At 46.3% G+C, this 22735-nt stretch overlaps 1 protein-coding gene and 1 non-coding gene across 4 annotated transcripts in view; both read left to right on the top strand.

Annotated features, from left to right (window-relative positions):
* The window catches only part of aralar1 (calcium-binding mitochondrial carrier protein aralar1), a 335053-nt gene that overhangs the window by 260779 nt on the left and 51539 nt on the right, over positions 1-22735 (top strand). The gene's annotated exons all lie outside the window — the stretch shown is intronic.
* On the top strand, positions 894-1012 carry LOC136839866 (5S ribosomal RNA). The gene has a single exon (XR_010853472.1). It is a non-coding gene; the product is annotated as a 5S ribosomal RNA (ribosomal RNA).

The raw sequence follows: 22735 nt of genomic DNA, 5'->3' as shown, positions 1-22735 counted from the left end.
AAACGTCGCGCTGGCCAACCTCAGCCGTGTTTTGACACTCGCTTCATTTAGCTTCATTTAGCGAAGTTATATTACTTTGCAGGTCTATTTTTTGGCTTTTCATTATGTCATAAAAACATCAAACTGTGTAACGGCAAGCAAATAAATACACAGAGAAGCAAAAAATATCGTTTTTCTCAAAACTAAAGTTATCGACATTCAAACTGCATCTCCTTCATAACGCTTGCACCGATCTCAGATACAAAAAGTAAACGAAAGCTAAATGTTTGCATAACAAAGGGGCTTCCATGGGAAGCAACACGAGACCCGCACCACGAGAAAGAGTTTTTTTTTTTTTTTTTTTTTCCGAAGGAATGTCACTTCAAGAGAGGTAGCAAGTGACTCCCTCCATCTCCAGACTCCTTTGCAACCAGGCTTCATTTTGCACAAGCCTGGAAAGAGTGAGGGCAGACGTTTGGTCCCTCCTACTGTTAGAGAGAGGTTACTTGATTCCCTTCCTGTCTCCTCTTTTGTTTTTTGTTTCCCAACTGCCTTCCTGTCAAACAGAAAATTGTTTGACCTGCTCAACAGATGTTCGAGCGGAGAGCAGTGGAACAGATATTGACTCGGTGTTCCCGGGGATTTTACTACAGATTGTTTCTAGTCCCGAAACTTTCAGTAGGCTGGAGACCCGTCTTGGGCGTCAACGGGTCGAACAACTTGGTCCGGAAGGAAAAGTTCAAGATGGAGACCTCGCAGTCAATACTAGGAGCCCTTCATCCCGGGATTGGATGGTATCTTTGGATCTCAAGATACTTATCTTCACGCCCCAATTCATCCACGTTCGGTGAAGTATCTCAGGTTGTCTTGGGGGACTAGACGTACCAGTTCAGGGCTCTCTGCTTTGGACTCTGCACAACGGCCATACCACGTTGAAAACACCGCTTCTCGTCCGATCAGCGAAGTTAAGCAACGTTAGGTCTGGTCAGTACTTGGATGGTTGACCGCCTGGGAACACCAGATGCTGTTACGTCACATTTTGCTCCGAGGGTGTTTACACGTCTCATGAAAAACGTTGCGATGCAGTTGCATCTGTCGCACGTCAGGATCTCACTCTACTTGGGCGACTGGTTGATTCGAAAGCGTCGTCGAAGCGAAGGTATCTGGAGGACCTTCAGTTGACTCTGCAACTCGTGAAGTCCCTGGGACTTCTGGTCTGTGGAGAAGTCGCAGCTGATCCCCTCACTGTCCATTGTGTCTGGGAATTCAGATCTATTCAGCGGCTTTTATAGCGTCTCCGTCGCAAGAACGGCAACTTCTATGTACGAAAAAGTTTCGGCCTTCTTGGAAAAGGAAACATGCTAGGTGAAGGAAGGAATGAGTCTGCTGGGGACCATTTCCTCGCTGGAGAAGTTTGTTTTCTTGGGAGTCTGCATCTCAGGCCTCTTCAGTTCTTTTTGTTGGAGAACTGACAAAGCAAGGAAGACTTGAAAGAGGAATTGAGAATTCTTCCTTATATAAAGAGGATCTGTGGTGGTGGCTCGATCCAACGGAATTGCAGAAAGGATCTCCCTCAAGCTTCTGAACCCCAACCTAGTGTTGTTTTTCCGACGGGTCGTCAACAGGTTGGGGGCAACACTAGAGGAGAGAAAGTGTTAGGAACCTGGAGAGAGGAACAGGTGTCCTGGCACATCGACTTCAAAGATTTGGCGGCTATCTTTTAGCTCGCCAATTCTTCGAGGTCCAAGTTTGCAATCGTGTAGTTCTAGCAAACTCGGACAATACTTGTTCCCTGTTCAGCCTTGCAAGAGAGATTATTCTTTGAGCCTATGCTCGCAACATTTCGATTCTCACAAGTTTTGTGGCAGAGGTCGAAAATGTTCGAGCAGACCTGCTCTGTTGGTGCCATCAACTCCTGCCGAAGGAATGGACCCTTCATCAGGAGGTTTGCCAAGATTTTTGGAAATTTTGGGGTCGCCATCTTGTGGATATTTTCACGACCTCAAGAACAGCGAGGCTCCCTCTGTAAAGCTCATCTGTACTCGACCCTGGGGCAGTTGCGATAGTTGCTCTTCCCTGGGATTGAACGGGAATAGATGTTTACGCCTTTTTCCCCGTTCTAAATTCTGGGAGAAGTCATACGCAAGTTCGCGGCCTCACAAGGGACGAGGATGACTCTCATCCCCATGTTTTGGCCTTCGAACCACTGGTTCTCGGAGTTTCTCTTCTGGTTGGTAGACGTTCCGAGGACCCTTCCTATGAGAGCAGACCTGCTCATACAAACCCACTTCACGAGATATCTTTGAATCTCCCGCTCTGAACCTGACTGCTTTCAGACTATTGAAACTTGGTCAGAGCGAAGGGGTTTTTCTGGCCAGGTGGCACGGGCCATCGCTAGAGCCAGAAGTTCTTCATCTAAAGGATATATCTAGCGAAGTGAGCAACCTTCAAAGGTTGGTGTAGAAAGAAGGACTTTTCCTCTTCCTCTATCACTGTGAGCCAGGTTGTGGATTTTCTCCTTTACTTAAGAGAAAAAATTCGATATAGCAGTTCCGACTATCAAGTGTTATCGGAGCATGCTTTCGATTGTATTCAGACACAGAGGATTAGCTTTGTCTGACAATAAGGACCTCCACGATCTTACGAGCTCTTTCAAGACGTCCAAGGTTCCTCAGCTGATTTCCCCTGCTTGGAACTTGGACGTAATGCTCAAGTTTTTGATGTTTAGTCCTTTTGAGCCTCCACCACTGCATCTCTTAAGGATGTTACTCGAAACGGCATTCCTCGCGTGAAGAGAGTGAGAGAAGTTCGAGGCCGTCATGTGGGCTTCAAGGAACACAATGCTGTCTATTCTTTAAGCCCTAAGTTCTTGGCTAAGAATGATAGGTCTTCTAACCCTTGGCCTAGACACTTTGAAATTAAAGGTTTAGCAGACCTTATTGGACAGGAACCTGAGGGAGTTCTATGTCCAGTTAGAGCTCTCAAGTACTACCTTAAAAGAACACAGGACACTCGTGGTCCATTGGATGTTTTATGGTGTTCTGTGAGGCAACCAGTTAAACCTATGTCGAAGAATGCACTGGCATTCTTCATTAGGGACGTCATTATGGACGCACACTCTAGTTGTGATGACTCAACTTCAAGTTGTTGAGAGTTAACGCTCACGAGGTGAGGGCAGTTGCTACCTCCATGGCGTTCAAGAAAAATATGGTACTCAGTGACATTTTTAGTGCCACATTTTGGCGAAGTCAATTCGGTGTTTGCCTCACACTCTTGGCAAGATGTTTAGGTAGCATACGAAATTGCTTTTCGCTGGGACCATACATTGCTGCTTCAGCAACCTTGGGGACAAGGGGTAACTCTGATCCTATCCCCTTTTTAATTGTGTTTTTGTGGTTGTTGGGTCGACTACTGGAGGCAGTCTTCCCAATCCTTTGCAAACTAACGCTTTAGGTGTTGGTTAGGTGGTTAGTAATGCTCTTTTGTCCTCTTTGTATGGGCTATGATCTAGTCACATTGTGGTCACGCCCCGTTGACAGATCATCTAGAAGTCGCCAGCTATATAGGTCACTACCTCGCTGGGGTCTCTAGTAAAGCAGAAGCAGACTAGAGTGACAGTAACCACTCAGTCAGCTACGCTATCAGATAAGGAACCAAAATAATTTTACCAATAATTGGTTTTTTCCCTAATTCTTGGCTGTCTCTACCCCCCTCCAAAGGTGGTATTCAGCTATATATATATCTGGCAGGTAAGTCTCATGAACAAAATGATATTTTAATGATAAAATAAAGTTTGTTCATACTTACCTGGCAGATATATATATTTATATTGCCCTCCCTCCTCCCCTCAGGAGACAGTGGCGTTAGAAAATCTGAATAGAAAATGGGAATGGTTCCTGATACCCGCCTCCCAGCGGCGGGAATGGGTACTAACCACCTGACCGGCCACTGCATGTGCCGCGAAATTTGAAATTCTGTCGGACCTTCGGAGAATACAGCTATATATATATCTGCCAGGTAAGTATGAACAAACTTTATTTTATCATTAAAATATCATTTTTTTTTTTCTGAGAGTGACTACCATTTGGAAGGCATTTTTCTGCTATATTGTACACTGCAGGTTGACTTGGACCAGTAGGCCCCCTTGGAGGCAGTGTATAAGGGTCATCAGAGATGGAGTGTGGATATGAGCACTCTGGAGCTGTAGAAACCAACACAGGATTTTTTTTTTTTTTTTTTTACAAAGTATAAGTTGTTACAGTACTGGAGCCTATCGTTCTCCTATAAGATATGACTAACTAAGAATTTAACCAGATGATTTTTCAATGCATGAACAGTGGCGCACACCCTTTATTTTTCCTACAGCATTTAGTCTTTGATTGCTATTTCTTTCACTTTATCTCACAATTTCCATTTTCTTTGCAGTTTACTGCTTTCCATCTTTATACCTGCTTTTGTAGCTCTCTGAGATGCTCACATAACTCACCCTCTTCAGTTGCAAAGTTAGTGCTTACATGTATGTGGTTTTTTATGGGACCATGTTGTACGCTAAGACAGTAGCAGCAAAAATGTCACCCATGCTCCTTCATTGTCTGCCTGTGTCTGGTTGTCTCTAGAGTGGTAGAGTTAAGGATGTTCTTGTTTTTCTTAATAAAGAAAAAGTGATTTGGATCTCCCCAGTGGTAAAAGTCTCTCAGAACAACATTTTTCATGTCAAGAGGTGGAGTTTGTGCTACTATAAAATTAATGCAACTTTGGCCATACTCCTGCAACTGGAATCTTCCCTTTCTGATACCATATTATTATATTTTTGTGTATGGTGTTTTTCAGTATCTAATACAAATCTTTTCTTTTTTCTATAATTACCCTCCTTATTTTGACAAGACTTTTACATTACCTCACAAGACTTTTACATTACCTATGATGTGCTTAGGTTTAATACACACCATTTATTCTGATGTTTATTGGTATTGAGGACTTTTCTTTTCTTTTATGCAAAGCCTAACATAATTTATTCTTCATGCGGCCAGTAAAAATTCTCATTCTTTCCTTTACAACTGATACTTCAGACTGGTTGTACCAAATGTCTATTCTTAGGTCTTGTGACTAATGATATTTTGTGAGTTTAAGCTTCCTTCCTTCATCATTTTTCCCAAACAGTGCAGGCTATGGTACATAGCTTGCACAGGCTGATATATACTTTTTCTTTGATTTTGCACGGGCTGCTGTTTCTTTGGCATCTGTTATGCTGACCACGTGTCATAGCAGTTGCCCCGTTTGTTAATTCCTCAGGCCCAGAAACAGGGAACTCTTGTGTACTTTTGTTAAGGCAAGGGCTTAAAGAGACAGAAGTCAATAAGGAATGAGAGTTTCAGTGAAAGTGAGGTTAAGTCAGATAGAATGTGCCCTAAAAAAGGCACTTTAGTCAAAGCTTCATAATCTAATATTGTTTATTTCAGCCATCAGGAAGAGGGTAGAATTTTTATCTTTGCTTTGATTACTGCATTCACCTAGTCTACATCTGCTATAAATTTGCCCTACCCAAAGGAAGACTTTTTGCTTTTACGTACAATTATTGTCACTGCTAATTGATTTTTTGAAACTGCAGATAATTCCCTTTTGCTTTTATTCCAATATATTGGTATAAATATATATAGAAAGAGGGTTGTAGAAATTGGAGAAGAAATGCAGTAGGAAAAGAAACTCAATTGTAAGAGCCATAGATTTTGCTTCTTGCTTCAAACACACCTTTCTTTGAGCACCCACTAAGCTCAAAATAATATTTCAGTGTGTAAAACTTGAAGAGATGAGTATACTCTGAGATCGGAATATCAAAATTGGAAGTGGTAAATTTTTTTGGATAAACACACTCAGCTCGTGATAAGCTTCAGTATTTAGTAACCCTGCCTCAGGCATGAATTAGGTTTCCCTTTTCCCAGCACCCTGGACCCTTAACCTGTTGCTGGTGTTGGGGGGTTTGTAGGATGGTTGCTAATGACGTTAAACCTCAGAGCTCTGGAAGCCATGCACTTCAGCTGCTGACTTACAGAATTGTAGTCAGGCCTTTTGTTTCTATTTTTGTTCATGACACTTACCTGACAGATATATATATAGCTGTATTCTCCGAAAGGGACCGACAGAAATTCAAAAACTTACGGCACACGCAGTTGGGCCAGGTGGTTAGTACCCATTCCCGCCGCTGGGAGGCGGGTATCAGGAACCATTCCCATTTTCTATTCAGATTTTCTCTGTCGCCGGTATTGTCAACACCTGTTGTCAATACCTCCGCCGTTGGATTTCGGAAACTTTTCCACTGAGTATTCTGATTGTCTTTTGGTTTTTTACTTTGGATTTGTGGATAGGCATACGCTTCTGTGGACTGATTTGATTTTGGTTTTGGCTATTTCTTGAACAAGATGTCTGGTTCTAGTTCTGCTAGTTTCAGGGTGTGTGTTGTGAAGGAGTGTAAGGTGAGGCTACCGAAAGCTTCGGTAGACCCTCACACAGTATGCATGAGATGTAGGGGGCATGTCTGTCTGTTGGATGATCACTGCAAGGAGTGTGAGTCGTTGCCTGATTCTGATTGGAAGGCTTACGATTCTTCTGTACGCAAGTTAGAGCGTGACCGTGTAAGGAGGTCCTCCTCCAGGAGTGTGTCAGCTGGTGGGAGTCAGGGTATTAATGTATCTCCTGTTAATCCTACTAATGCTTCACCTTTCCCTGTAGAGTCGCCTTCGAACCCTGTGATTGCGTCTGCAGAAGGTAATGCCCTTGCGCAGATTTTGAGCTCCATTCGTACTTTGGAGTCTAAGGTGTTGGCTATTGAAAATGCAGTGAAGTGCAGTGATCCCCCCAGTGTTGTGGAGGGGGCGTCAGATCGGCCCTATAATGCCTCTAGGCCTGGACCTCTGCTGAACTCCCAGGACTTAGGGAATGGGCATGTCGAAAGCCGCAAGAGGGTTACGGGGACCCCCCACCGATCTGGCGTCCCTTCGGCAGGCCTTGTTGTCGTTTCCCAGGCTGCCAAGGATCGTGCTCGTGCATGGGTCCTTAAAGACTGCTTCTCGTCCTCCGAGGCGCCCTCTCCACGCAAGGGGTCGCGTTCTCGGTTGGACTCTCGTTCGTTCAAGAGGAGCTTCGTTGAGGAGGACGCTTCTTCTCCTCTTTCTCGTGCTTTAGAGTCTTCACCTGACTGGTTGCACGACTTGCCGCCGCAGAAGAGGACCAGGACTTCTTCTGAGGAGGACGTTTTTGAACGTCCCAGCCGCCCCAAGAAGAGAGCTGTCGTCGCCCATGGTAGAAGGAGGAGGACATCTCCTTCCCCCTCTTCTTCTCACAAGAGCAGCCCTTCTTCTGAGAGGGATTCCTCTCCTTCGAAGCGTCTTCTCCAGGATATGCAGCGGCAGTTAACTTCCCTTCTCGCAGCTAAGGAGTCGGAGCCTCGTAGGCGCTGTAAGGATTTGACGCTGCCAGTTAAGAGATCTAAGAGGTCTCCCTCTCCTGCTCTTCGTTCATCTCTCTCTCCTGCGGGTTCTCGGAGTCGTCCTCATCGTTCGTCGGATCATCGGTTTTCCTTGCCTCGCCGTGGACGCCCTCAGGCTGCTGTTCCTGACTTCTCGCTGGCTGATCAGGACGCCCCTCTTGCAGCTCGGCTAGCCACTAGTAAGAGTTCGCGCCAAGACGCTCTTCTTGACACTCCTCTTGCGTCTCATCGCGCTATTCTAGACGCTCGCAGGACGCCACCAGGACGCTTCTCTTCCCCCTCTTAGACTCTCTGCACGACGCCATCAGGAAGCTCGCCAGGACGCCGCCAGGACGCCGCAGCTTGTGAGGCAGGACGCTTGTCAGGACGCTGGCAGGACGCTTCAAAAGCGAGTTGTTCGGACTTTTCTTCTGCTTCTTCCCACAAGAAGAGGTCTCTTGGCCGAATCGGACCCAAAGGTCTTAGTCTTCCTCAAGTCCCGGAAGACTCTCCTGTCGCTCCCGTCGAAGAGGGAGGTTTGTCTCAGGAGTCGGACTCTGCAGAGCAGGAGCAGCCCCCTTTGTCGTCTTTCTCCGACTACCAGGTTTTGGCTAATAGGCTGAAGGAGCTATTTCTAGATAAATTTCAGCCTTCTGCTCCTCTTTCCCCCCTTCGCAGTTAGCTTCTTCGAAGGTGAGGAAATCGTCCGGCTTCCTGCAAATGAAGACTTCTCTTGCTACTAGGAAAGCATTCAAGAAAGTCAACTCTTGGATGGAAGATAGGAAGTCTCAAGGGAAATCTTCCTTCGCTCTACCCCGTCTAGATTGTGCGGGAAAGCTGGAATTTGGTATGAGACGGGAGAGGAAATTGGCTCAAGGGTCCCTTCTTCCTCTCAAGGCGACTTTGCGAGTCTCGTTGATGCTTCGAGGAGGTCTCTCCTTTCTTCGGCGAAAGTGTCCTGGACGCTTTCTGAGACTGACCACCATCTGAAAGGCCTTTTCAGGACTATGGAGGTCTTTAACTTTCTGGATTGGTGCTTGGGGGCCTTGGATTTGAGGACTCGTAGTCCAGATTCTATCTCTCTGGGGGAGCTGTCCAGTGTGCTGTCTTGCATGGACAAGGCCGTCAGAGATGGCGCGGATGAACTGGCTTCGCATTTTGGTACAACCCTCCTGAAGAAGAGGGCTTTATACTGCAATTTTGCAGCAAAGTCGGTTTCTCCTGTTCAGAGGGCTGAATTGCTTTTCCCCTCTGTCTAGCCATCTCTTCCCCAGCCGCTAGTCAAGGATCTCGCCTCCAGCCTTAAGGAGAAGGCTACTCAGGACCTCCTTGCACAGTCTTCCAGACGTCCTAGTGTCCCATCCACGTCATCGCAGGGACTAACCTCTAAGAGACAGAAGCCCTTTCGTGGGAAATCTTCCTCCTCTAGATCCTTTTCTCGAGGAAGAGGCCTCTCCAGAGGCGGAGCCCCTTCTAACCAAAGGGGCAAGAAGTGACTTTCTAAACCTCCAGATACCAGTAGGAGCCAGGCTTCTCCTGTTTTCGGAAGCCTGGAGAGTAAGAGGGGCGGATTCCTGGTCCCTCAATGTAATCAAGAAAGGTTACAGAATCCCGCTCCTCACACACACACACCACCACACACACACCACACACACACACACACACACACACACACACACACACACACACACACACACACCCCGTCCTCAACTCCCAGAGATCTGTCGCCCTCTTACCGTCCGGAGAAGCAACAGATCCTTTTAGATCTGCTGGAAGAAATGATCGAGAAGAGAGCCATAGAGCGAGTCCTGGATTTGGAGTCTCCAGGTTTCTACAATCGTCTCTTCCTGGTTCCAAAACAGTCAGGGGGGTGGAGACCAGTCCTGGACGTCAGCAGACTGAACAATTTTGTCATCAAGGAAAAGTTCAAAATGGAGACGCCTCAGTCTGTTATCAATGCGCTGCAACCAGGCGATTGGATGGTCTCTCTGGACCTCCAGGACGCTTATTTTCATGTCCCCATTCATCCTCGGTCGAGAAAGTATTTGAGGTTTGTCCTGGGGGGACGAGTGTACCAGTTCAGAGCTCTCTGTTTCGGACTGAGTACAGCTCCTATGGTGTTCACAGTCCTGATGAGGAACGTTGCCCGGTGGCTTCATCTTGCGGGCATAAGGATCTCGCTCTATCTGGACGACTGGCTCATTCGAGCCTCATCGAAAGAAAGGTGTCTGGAGGACTTACATTCAACTTTGGAGCTGACGAAGTCCCTGGGACTTCTTGTGAATTTAGAGAAATCACATCTGATCCCCTCTCAGTCCATTCTTTATCTGGGGATTCAGATGGATTCAGTGGTTTTTCGAGCCTTTCCATCCCAGGAACGTCAGCAGCACTGCTTCGTAAAAGTTTCGGTCTTCCTGGGGAAAGAAACATGCTCGGTGAGGGAATGGATGAGTCTGCTGGGGACCATTTCATCGCTAGAGAAGTTTGTTTCCCTGGGGAGGTTGCATCTCAGACCCCTCCAGTTTTTCCTTGCGGACAACTGGAAGAACAAGGAGGATCTAGAGGAGTCTCTCAGGATCTCTCTCTGTCAAGGACCATCTTCGGTGGTGGCTCGATCCCGAAGTTGGCAGAAGGGGTCTCTCTCTTCAGAACCCCGACCTAGTGTTGTTTTCCGACGCGTCCATGTCGGGATGGGGAGCAACACTGGGGGGAGGAAGTGTCAGGCACCTGGAAAGGGGAACAGGTGTCCTGGCACATCAATCTAAAAGAACTGGGAGCGATTTTCTTAGCTCTTCAGTTCTTCGAGGATCAAGTTGCAGGCCGTGTGATTCAAGTCAACTCAGACAACACCACGGCCCTGGCGTACCTCAAGAAACAGGGAGGTACTCATTCTCGGTCCCTGTTCATGATTGCCAAAGAGATCCTGCTGTGGGCACATTCTCGTCAGGTGACAATTCTCACACGTTTCAGAGCAGGGGTCGAGAATGTCCAGCGCGACCTTCTCAGTCGGCAGCATCAGCTTCTTCCAACAGAGTGGACTCTGAACGCGGAAGTGTGTCAGGAGCTTTGGAAGCTTTGGGGACGTCCCCTGGTGGACATCTTTGCAACGTCAAGGACCACAAGGCTGCCTCTTTATTGCTCTCCCGTGCTCGACCCGGGGGCTCTAGCAGTAGATGCCTTTCTCTGGGACTGGAAGGGTCTGGACCTGTATGCCTTTCCCCCATTCAAGATTCTGGGGGAAGTCATCAGGAAGTTTGTAGCTTCAGAAGGGGCGAGAATGACATTAATCGCCCCCTTTTGGCCTTCAGCGGAGTGGTTCACAGAGGTCATGACTCTCTTGGTGGATTTTCCAAGAACGCTTCCTATGAGAACATCTTCTCAAACAACCCCACTTCGAGAGGTACCACAAAAACCTTCCCGCTCTGAGTCTGACTGCATTCAGACTATCGAGAAGTTGTTCAGAGCGAGAGGTTTTTCTAAACCAGTGGCTAAGGCGATCGCCAACGCCAGGAGAGCCTCCTCCAGCGCAGTGTACCAGTCAAAGTGGGTCATTTTTAGGAAGTGGTGCAAACTTAAGGGAATTTCCTCTACCACAACCTCTGTGTCCCAGATAGCAGACTTCCTTTTTTATTTGAGGAATGATTTAAAGCTGGCAGTCCCTACCATCAAAGGCTACAGAAGTATGCTGTCAGCGGTCTCTAGGCATAGAGGCCTTGACTTATCGGACAACAAAGACCTTCATGATCTTCTAAGGTCTTTTGAGACGTCTAAGGTAGCCGCCCCTAAGTTACCTTCGTGGAATTTAGATGTGGTTCTAAAATTCCTGATGTCCAAGAGATTTGAACCTTTGCATTCTGCTTCCTTCAAGAACATAACCAAGAAAGCTATTTTCCTAACTGCTCTGGCGACGCCAAGAGAGTTAGTGAACTTCAAGCGATCAGCAAGATTATAGGTTTTAGAGGCCCTGATGCAGTCTGCTCTCTGAGCCCTATGTTTCTTGCCAAGAATGAAAACCCGTCTTCCCCTTGGCCCAGGTCCTTCGAAATTAAGGGCTTGACGGACATCACTGGACAAGAACCGGAGAGAACCCTGTGCCCTGTCAGGGCTCTGAAATTTTACTTACAGAGGACCCAGGATTGTAGAGGTCCTTCTAGCAATCTTTTGGTGCTCGGTTAAGAGGCCTGATATACCTCTCTCAAGAATGCCCTGGCGTTCTTTTTAAGAAGCACCATCATAGACGCCCATTCCAGTGTGCTAGACGAGGATTTGAGATCTTTGAAGGTCAAGGCTCACGAAGTGAGAGCCATTGCTACCTCAGTGGCTTTCCAGAAAAACCAGTCTCTCAATGACATTCTGGGTGCCACTTTTGTGGCTTAAGCAATTCTGTCTTCGCTTCTCATTATCTTACGGAAGTAAAGACGTCCTATGAGAATTGCTGTGCGCTTGGGCCTTACATTTCCGCAAATACGATCTTGGGGGCAGAAAGCGACTCTCATCCTCTCCTTTAATTTTGTTTATGTGTGTTTTTTAAATATATTAGTAGTGTTGTTTTTTATGGTTGTTGGGTCTCCACCAGTGGTGGTCGTCCCAGCCCTTAGTTTATGTTTTTTATTCATGACGTAACTAGGCTTGGTCAGGTGGTTGTTTCGCTTTGTCGCTGCCCTCACAGTAAGGTCATATGGTCTTGTCACATTGTGGTCTCGCCCCGTTGACAGATCATCTAGATTTCACCAGCTTTATAGGTCCCTACCTCGCTGGAGTCTCTAGTAAAGCAGAAGCAGACTTGGGTGACAGTAATCATGAAGTCAGCAATGCTAACAGGTAAGGAACCAAGGCATCAATCGCCTACATATGTTTGTTTTCTAAATCCTATTCTGTCTCTTCCCACCTCCAATGGTGGGATTCAGCTATATATATATCTGTCAGGTAAGTGTCATGAACAAAATGATATTTTTATGATAAAATAAAGTTTGTTCATACTTACCTGGCAGATATATATAATCATAGTATCCATCCTCCTCCCCTCAGGAGACAGTAGTTCTAGATTCTAGAAAATCTGAATAGAAAATGGGAATGGTTCCTGATACCCGCCTCCCAGCGGCGGGAATGGGTACTAACCACCTGGCCCAACTGTGTGTGCCGTAAGTTTTTTAATTTCTGTCGGTCCCTTTCGGAGAATACAGCTATATATATATCTGCCAGGTAAGTATGAACAAACTTTATTTTATCATAAAAATATCATTTCTGGATCGGGTCCCGTGTCACCCGGTGAAAAAGTCCATTCAGCACTTATTTCTAGGTAATTCCGTTGCTAGATACCAGAGAAAGCTAAATGAAATGCTGGAGTTACTACCCCCAGAGCGAGCTCCATCAGATGGAGTCGTGTATGGAAAAGGGTGAACTACAAAAACACGGAACCTTATCCTATAGAGATCCCAAAGTCAAAAGTCCCACAGGAGGTGCTGTTACAAACCCATGCACCACTCATGGACAGCACACAAAACACCGCTAGCCGCATTCCATTTCAGCAAGCACCTACGGTCACACGTTTTTTCGTTGTGCTTTTAATCTTGTGCCTTTTGCATCATTATGGCTTCCTCACAAGGTCTTTCGTCACCTAAGTTGAGTACCAGTATTTCGTTTTTAGTTGAGGCGATTGAGACGCCTTATTTCTCTTTAGTTTAATAATTAAAGGGATTTATAACGCCCGTCTCGATCTCCTCTCGCGGCCTCACGTGACCTCCATGCATGGTTCGTGATCTTGGGTCGCCCTGTTTTTCGATCTTTCTCACGGTTCCTCTTCGTGTTTAGGATAATTTTCCTTTTCATGAGGTCTAATTAGTGATTTTGATTGATTAATGTTTGTTTCCCTTTGCTTCGAGATGAGGGCTGGTGTTTAGGCGTCGGCTTCCCCGAGCCTATTTGCTTTTATCAATTCATTAACATGCCTTATTTTTGCCCTTCTCTTCTTTAGCTTCTGGGAATTTTATTTACGTTAGTACTTTTAAGTTTTTTTGTTTTATCTTTTACCCAGTGTTCGGATGCATTTGATATTTGATGATTATTATGGATATTTCTTTTGTTATGAGGCGGCCATTTCCCTTCACGTCCACATCGTGTTGGGTATGGTCCTCCTCTTGTTTTGTTTTGTTATGTTTTTATTTTATCCTTTTTTATGGGTTGGTTGTTAGCTTTGGATTTCCTTTTTGGGCATTAGGCTATTGCCCCCTTTTCCATGAAAAAGGGGGTCGTTCATTCTTTTCGTTCACATGCCCTTCATAAGGTTTTGTGTTCAATTTTCCAATGCGGCGCTTTCCTTAAGTTTTACTAGGTCTTCTCCTTTTATGTTCCCTTCCCTGTTTCGGCTTTTTGTGTAGGCTAATAAGCCTCTCGCTTAAGCTGAAATAGCGAGGATCTCATGTTGCTTCCCTCTCCTGTTTGGATTTTGGCAGAGGCTAATGAGCCTCTTGGTTAAGCTGGGATAGCGAGGGGCTTCATGTAGCCTACCCTAGTTTGGATTTTACTTAAGGTTAGTTTCCAGTTTTTGGTTATGTCGACCCACCCTTTCCCCCTCCTCCTCCCGAGTGCTCTCTCTTCCCTTGATTTGTTTTCAATCTTGTTAACTTATCAAGGTTTAATGGGAGCATTCCTTCCTTTTAGCCTATAGCTTATGCCCCCTTCCTCTGCATTGTTTGGCCTCTCCTTGGTACGGTCCGTGACTTTACCAATTTACTCTCCCTCCTGGGACTGTTGGTGGCCGGGAGGGCTTCCCCCTCTCCCGTCCACCATCTTTGGCCATCTTTATCTCCCTGTCCCCCCTCCCCCCCATGGAGGTTGTTCCTGTTCCTCTCCTGCTTCTCTCGTGTTTGCTGGGTAACGACTCAGTCAGCAAGTGGGCGGGAGGACACGGAACGCCCGGATTGTGCATTCCCACTCTCTGGTCGTTCTTTTCGGTTCTTCCTCCGGGTTTTCATTCCTCCCCTTCATATGTCTTCTCCGGCGTGTCATTTAATTTGGCGACACTCGGTTCAGTCCTTCTTCGTTGCCAGTTAGAGCTTTCCGCCTGACTGTCTTCGTGTTGGACTTTTGACGTTCCCTGCCCTTAGCTAACTACTGTCTACTATCGGAGCGCATTCCTTGCTTCCCGCTCCCGCGTTCTAGCGTTTATCGGTCTTCCGTTATCGCTAGTTTCATATTATTTTTAGTTGCCGGGAATGCGCTTTCTCCGGACAGTTTAACCTTCCCATTTCATTTTGTATCCGTCACTTACTTTAGGCATGTTACTCCGGCTAGTTCCGGTAAATTTATTTTGTTTTATTTATTATTTTATTATTTATTTTGTTTTGTTTGTATGAGATTTTTTTACCCGGTTACCTCCCGGATCATTCCAGCTGGTTTCACGGCTTTGTTTAATACTGTGTTGCTCGCACACTACTCCGCACCTTACACAGTGTACTCATAATCTCATACTCTTACAGGTGGTACGCTGCCAAGAAGAAGGGTGCTCCGCAGCCCTCCATCAGGCCAGCGGCCACGAGTTTGTCGGTCTCACTCCGGATGTGCGGTCCACGTAGGGGATCTTATTGTTTGGCACCCTGACGGATGTGATGTTTGCTACGCTCTTTACGAGCAGGCTATCGATGATTCGGTAGGTGATCATGCATCTTTCCTTCTTAGCCAACTATAATGTTTACATATTACCGATTCCCCGCCTTGATCGGTAAACCGCAATAATGTTTTTCTTCCGCAGGCTGACCGCAAAGTCTCGTGATGCTTCGCCAGGCCCTTAAAGTCTGGGTTAGCGGCTTTGGGCGCAACGTAGGAGCTGGCAATCCCTACATACTCTCGAAGGACATTTGTAATGTCCTTTTTCCCGCGCTTGGATCACAGCTTCTGTCACCGGCGATGTTGCTGCTCCGTTGATTGCCGGATTCGGAGTTGACCCAGCCCTCTCCAGGCGGTTCGGCTCTGAGCGCGCGTTCCAGAAGACGCGCAGAACTCGATCTCGCCTTGAGTCTCCGAGCATTATCCCGGAGCATCAAGCAGGTAAGGGGTAAGTGAGGCAGGTTCTCCACTGTTTAGCTCTCCTTCTTCCTCTGTTGCTTCTTTTAAAGGCTTCTCTAAATCTTCATACCTTACGGGCACATCTGGGTCTATTGTCCCGAAATTGAAGTCCGTTAAAAAGAAAACCTTACCTACTCCGGCAGGCCGATATGGGGTCCCTCCGGCGGCGGCACGGGCAACGAGCCCCGATCCGTCGATGAGTACAGCCTCCCCTTCCGGGTCCCAAGCGGAGCCTCAGTCACGTCAGGTAGTTCCCCCTCCTCCTTCTTTGGATACGTTTCATTTCTTTGAACAATTCCTGGAAAGAATCGACGCGAGGTTTGAGAAGATCGACGCGAGGGTAGACAGCAAGCTGTCTGGTCTTGCTTCTTCTTTCAGTCTCTTTCGGAGAAGGTGGAATCACAACAAGGTTCTCGTTCTAGGTCTCATTCTGTTCCTGACCCTTCCACTCTCCCTCCCTTTGATCTGGGGAATCCTTGGCGTCTCGCCCTTTATGCTCCAGTATGAAGGTACTCTTACCATAGAGGGTTTGGGCACGAGGAGAATGGAAGAGTTGAGTTCTATCCTCCGGACCTGACATCTCCCTACACTGGGTTTGCCAGGCTGAAGGGAGAGGTTTGGAACAGGTCTGATAAAGTCCCTAAGGAGACGGTTATCTATCCTAGGGACCAAGCCCAGTCGTCTTTGATGAGGACCCATACGGAGTGGCAAGCGGAGAACACTAAGCTTACACCAGCTAAGGGAGTGTTCACTATGTTCACTCTCAGTGATGTTCTCCTTCTCCCTTGCACTTTGAAAGTGGCCTCCTGACTAGTCAGGCTTGCTTTGAAGGTAAACCCCTTCCTCATCTCCGAGAGACGGACCCGACATCTCTCGTCTTTCCCAGAGGCACCGAATTCTGGAAGGGGAGCCCCAATACGTTCACGGTGACTCGCTTGACCCAGACTGCGCCTCTGATCTGTTCAGTGAGCAGCTCCCTAAGATCCCGGAGACGCTCTTGAAAACAGAGGCTGATACTAAGGAAAGGCTCATGCCAGGTCTTTGAACTCTTTGGCTTTAGCGGAAGCAACTTCTTTGGTTTATAGGAAGATCCATTATTCCAGGTCTTGACGAAATCTCTCTTGGCGAAGTTTTCAACAAGACCTGTTTGACTTTATGACTGCCCGACTGGCCTGCCGGAAGCACATCTTTTCAGCAGCCACAGTTCGGCATGAACCAAATAAGCTTCTTAAGAGTTCGATCTGGGAGCTAATCTTTTCCCACAAGAAGAAGTTGATGCAGTCTTATCTGAGGCAGCTAGGGTCAATCAGAGTCTCCGTTCCCGTTGGGGTCTGCCCTATAAAAGGAAACAGTCTGATCTTGCCGGCCGCCCACAAAGTCCAGTAAGAAATTTAAACATTTCAAACGTCTTCCAGCTCAGTCCTTGGTTCAGGTTCCTTTACAAGGTCAGCCTTCGACCTCTTCCTCCCATCCTCCGCCTCAGTATGTCCTGGTGAACCCGGCGCATCAGTCTTTGGCTGCTCCTCCTATGTCTCCTCCCCAGCTTTCAATCCTGCATATGAAAGTCAGGGGAAATTTCGCTCAGACAATCAACCAGAGGCAATAAGCCCCGTGGCTTTGCTAGGAAGGGGAGCCCCCGCTCCTCTCCCAGGAACAGGGGAGGTAGAGGCTCCAGAGGGGGAAGCAAACACAGGACCCGATGACATACATCCTGTGGGCGGGAGGCTGTACCATTTTCGAGCTCGGTGGACCTTCTGTCCCTGGGCTCAGAGTATAGTTTCCAAGGGCCTAGGCTGGAGTTGGATCGACAATCCCCCTCCACCAGTCAAGTTTTATCAGGCTACGACCAAGGATCTCAAGGACTTTGTGGAGGATCTCCTACAGAAACAGGCTATAAGGAAAGTGTGGACTTTGAAGTTCCAAGGCAGGCTCTTCAGTGTTCCCAAGAAGGGTTCCGACAAACGGAGAGTAATTCTGGACTTGTCCCGCCTGAATTCCTACATTCGTTGCGACAAGTTTCGGATGCTTACTGTCTCCCAAGTTCGGACCCTACTGCCCCGTGGAGCCGTAACCACCTCTCTAGATCTTTCCGACGCCTATTATCACGCCCCAGTTGCGAAGAAGGTTCTCCCCCTTTCTGGGGTTCAGGCTCGGAAAGCAGGCATATTCCTTCAAGGTGATGCCTTTCGGCCTCAACATAGCCCCAAGAAATTTTTACCAAGTTGACAGACACGGTCATACAACAACTCCGGTCTCAAGGGATTACGCTGGCGGCGTATCTCGACGACTGGATTATCTGGGCATCCAGCGCCGAGGAATGCCGGAGAGTTACATCCGTGGTGGTCGACTTTCTAGAATCCTTGGGCTTTCGTAAACAGGGAGAAGTCCCGCCTGGTTCCCAGCAGTTGTTTTCAATGGCTAGGAATCCAGTGGGATCTGAATTCTCACAAGCTCTCTCTCCTCCTCCCAAGAGGAAGGAGATAGCCAGAGCAACCAGGCAGTTTCTCAAATCCAAAAGGGCCTCTCGGCGGACCCAAGAACGAGTCTTGGGCTCCCTTCAGTTCGCCCGGTGACAGACCTGTTGCTGAAAGTGAAACTGAAAGATATCAACAGAGTGTGGCGGAGTCGGGCAAATATCAGTCTCAGGGACAAGGTGTCTCTGATCCCTCACATCTTGAAGAAGCGACTCCGGCCTTGGTCGACTGTCAAGAGCCTGTCCAAGTCAGTCCCCCTTCAATTTCCTCCTCCGGCGTTGGTTATCCACACAGACGCCTCCCTAAGCGGGTGGGGAGGATATTGTCAACACCAAGAAGTACAGGGACTTGGTCCCTCATGTTCTGCCAGTTCCATATAAACGTTCTGGAGGCCATGGCGGTCTTCCTTACCTTGAAGAAGCTTCTTCCCCAAGAAGATTCACATAAGACTGGTTCTGACAGCGCCACGGTAGTCCACTGCATAAACAGGGGAGGTTCAAAATCGAGCCGGATCAACCAGGTAATGATTGCACTTTTCTTCCTTGGCATGCAAGAACAAGTGGCACCTATCTGCCACCCATCTTGCAGGGGTCCGAACGTCGAAGCAGATTCTCTATCAAGGACAACTCCCCTCGAGTCGGAGTGGTCCCTAGACAGGGGCTCGTTCAATTGGATCTGCAAACAAGTTCCGGGTCTGGAGGTAGATTTGTTCGCAACCAAGCTCAACAACAAGCTCCCTCATTACGTAGCTCCCAACCTGGACCCTCAAGCTCTTTTCACGGACGCAATGTCATTGGATTGGAACAGGTGGAAGGTGATCTATCTGTTCCCTCCAGTGAACTTGTTGTTAAAGGTCCTTCACAAACTGAGGACGCTCAAGAGTCAAGTAGCTCTAGTGGCTCCATACTGGCCAAAGAGCAGCTGGTTTCCTCTTCTGCTAGAACTGAAACTTCGCCACATCCGAATCCCCAGTCCGAAACTAACACAAGTAGTACAGACTCAGACTGTGTCAGCTTCCTCAAAAATCCAAAGTGCCCTGGCTTTGTGGACTTTATGAAGTTTGCGGCTCAAAGGGATGCTAACGTTGATCCTGTCAATACCATGTTCTTGGAATCAGATAGCAGGTCTCCACTCTTCGTCAGTACGACTCAACAATTAAGAAACTAGCACTCTTTTTGAAAGAATCTGAGGCTACAGTAATGACCATAAATTTAGCAATCTCCTTTTTTTAGATCACTGTTTGAGAAGGGTTTAGCTGCTAGTACTGTTACTACAGTCAAGTCGGCTTTATGAAAAGTGTTCTTGTATGGTTTCAAAATTGACCTCACAGACCCTTACTTTTCTTCCATCCCTAAAGCATGTGCATTATGTCTGAGGCCAGTAATCCGTCCACATACGGTTTCCTGGTTTTTAAATGACGTGTTGAAGTTAGCCTCAGATATCGATAATCAGTCTTGCCCCTACCTTTCCTTGTTGAGGAAAACGTTGTTCTTAGTTAGCCTAGCTTCGGGTGCTAGAATTTCAGAGCTGTCTGCACTCTCTAGGAGCCCAACCACGTCGACTTCCTTCCATCAGGGAGGTTTTGCTGTTTCTCACCCTACCTTCCTGGCCAAAAATGAAGATCCGCAGCATAGGTGGTCGCCTTGGAAAATTCTCCCCTGCCTCAAGACCTGTCCCTGTGCCCAGTTCATACTTTGAGGGCTTATTTAGACAGGTCCTCTCACATCTCTTCTGGGCCTCTTTTATCAGGGAAGGAGGGGTAATCTCTCTATGTCTGCTATTAGACAACAGATCCTTTACTTTATCAAGCAGGCTAACCCTGACTCAGTCCCAAGAGTTCATGATATTAGAGCTGTGGCCACCTCCATTAATTACTTTCATTACATGAATTTCACGGATCTTACCAGGTACACCGGTTGGAAGTCACCCTTGGTTTTCAAACGTCACTATTTGAAATCCTTAGAAGCTCTTAAATTCTCAGCAGTCGCGGCAGGAACGTTGTTCCTCCCTCTGGTCCCTTTCTGATTCCTAGTCATTTCCTCCTCCACTGCCTCAGTTATCCCCTTACGGTCATTTCAGTCAGGCTTGCCTTGACTTCTCACCTGGCTGTGTTATCTATATGTTTGTCTAAATGACACATTTAAGTTATAAGGTTTTCAATATTGTATAGTTATTTTGTTTATGTATATTTTTCATATTGTCATGTTAATTTTAAGCTAACATCAGTTTCATTTGTACATTATTGTTATTGTTACTAGTGATTAAAAAATTTCTTTTTGGACCTTCGGTCTTCTGTTCCCCTTAGAATTATTATCTCTTTAGTTTAAGAATGATATTTATTTCTCTGTTAATTTTTTCACCGGGTGACACGGGACCCGATCCAGAAAAGGGATTTTGACGAAGGAAAAATCTATTTCTGGAGAGGGGACCGTGTCACCCGTGACCCACCTCCATCATGTGTCATGTCCCTCCCATAGTAAACATCATTCTGCTGGGGTGATGCTTTCATGGAATGCGGCTAGCGGTGTTTTGTGTGCTGTCCGCGAGTGGTGCATGGGTTTGTAACGGCACCTCCTGTGGGACTTTTGACTTTGGGATCTCTATAGGATAAGGTTCCGTGTTTTTGTAGTTCACCCTTTTCCATACACGACTCCATCTGATGGAGCTCGCTCTGGGGGTAGTAACTCCAGCATTTCATTTAGCTTTCTCTGGTATCTAGCAACGGAATTACCTAGAAATAAGTGCTGAATGGACTTTTTCACCGGGTGACACGGTCCCCTCTCCAGAAATAGATTTTTCCTTCGTCAAAATCCCTTTTTTATTTTTAACAATTTTTTTTTATAGTGTACAGTGAACCCCCCGTATTCGCAGGGGATGCGTCCCACACCCCCCCGCGAATAGGTCAAATCCGCGAATGCTTAAAACCCCTCTAAAAACACTTAGAACTGCCCATTTTGATAGCTTAAACCAAGAAAAACCCTGTAAAAATGCTTATACCAGAGTATTTTAATAGTTTTATCACAAAAAGTGTATTTATTCATGAAAATTATATGAAAATACAGTAATTAGTGAATATTTCTCAGTGAAAAATACCGCGAATGGGCGAATTTTCCGCGAATGATGGCTAGATATGTTCCACAGAGAAACCCGCGAATGCGTGAGTCCGCGAACCATGAGAACTCGAATATGGGGGGTTTACTGTAGTTGCTTGTTTCGTCCTCAAGGAGTTACCCCTACATGGTGTGCCAGAGCTCCATGGTGACTAGACTAATATTAAAGAAATATCTTTTAGCCTGGTCTTGTAGTCAGGTGCTGTGTCGTAATGGTAAACACTATAACACGTGATGGTGTATGATGGACTCAGAGACAAGAGGGCATTTTCCCCTCTTCTTCAGCAAAGCTGAACCCAGTTTTCTGTCAAAACCTGCAAGAAGGAGAAGTGACTATTGCTCATGCGCGCCTGCCATCTTGTTTCCAACCGGGCCGGTAAAAGACTAGGAGCCATTATCTCTCTAGTCAACGTAAAGTGCGTACATCAAGCCATTGCTCCTTACTAAAAATCTTTTTGATTCTCAGTATTTACATCAGTGAGGATCATTGAAACATCTAAACTTGAAAGTTAAGTGCTTATTTTTAAGCTCCAGTTAAAAATTGTTAGTTTAAACTGTGGAACAGGTGTTTAATTTTTTGTATGAAAGCCAGAAACCGGCCTTTGTTTAGTGAGCACATGGTCAGTGCTTTCTCACGATCACTGCTATTTGTGAAAAGTGCAAATTTTGAAGAATTTTTCATTCTGTTTAGAAGTTTTAACTAAAGAAATGTTCCACAATTTATTATTAATTTAGATACAGTAATCATTTCGGATAATGATGTCTGCAATAGCCTGGCAGTAGCCAACATGAGATGGTATCCTGACAGATTCAGTGAGAATAATTTAGACTACTGTATAGTAGATGTTATCTGTAGCCTATAACCTAGGATTACATACCCTAAAGGTGATTTAAATAACCTGGATTAGGTAGTAACCTAAATTAAGGTAAGTAAGAGCCTTTTAAGACAGACTTTTATGGGCCTAGGAAGCAGCCTAGTTTACACCAAGGACCCTAGGATTAGATAAACAGGCTACAGATTTTTTTCCCTTTAAATAGCCCGTATACTTAAGCATGATCTAAATAGTCTAGGACTAGGCAGTGCCTTATATTGAGTTAAGTGATAACCTTTCACTAAACATCCCATTCTTGGTCTAAATTGTTAGCCTAGACTATGTAGTCACCGTTGAATCCTCAAAACCCTCCCACTTCCCTGACGAAAAGGCATGGGATTTGGGCAAGGGATCATCTTGCGTTGACCAACAGAGAGTAATGGCTCCTGGTCTTTTACTGGCCCGGTCGTAAACAAGATGGCGGACGTGCATGCGCAATAGTCACTTCTCCTTCTTGCAGGTTTTGATGTTGGAAAACTGGGTTCAGCTTCACTGAAAATAAGGGAAAATGCCCTCTTATCTTTGAGTCCATTATACTCCATCATGTGTTATAGTGTTTATCATTACGACACAATACCTGGCTACAAGACCATGCTAAAAGATATTTCTTTGACATTAGTCTAGTCACCATGGAGCTCTGGCACCCCATGTAGGGGTAACTCCTTGAGGACTAAACAGCAACTACCAAAAATAGGTTTTTCCTATGTCAAAACCTGTTAATTTTCTTTTCTTCTATCAAAACAAATTTTACATTGAAGACTAAAATGAATTGAA

This window comes from Macrobrachium rosenbergii, chromosome 6 (assembly GCF_040412425.1).
Source record: "Macrobrachium rosenbergii isolate ZJJX-2024 chromosome 6, ASM4041242v1, whole genome shotgun sequence".
Classification (NCBI taxonomy): Eukaryota; Metazoa; Arthropoda; class Malacostraca; order Decapoda; family Palaemonidae; genus Macrobrachium; species Macrobrachium rosenbergii.
The sequence above is the reverse complement of the archived record's forward strand: the minus strand, read 5'-3'. Positions and strand labels throughout refer to the sequence as shown.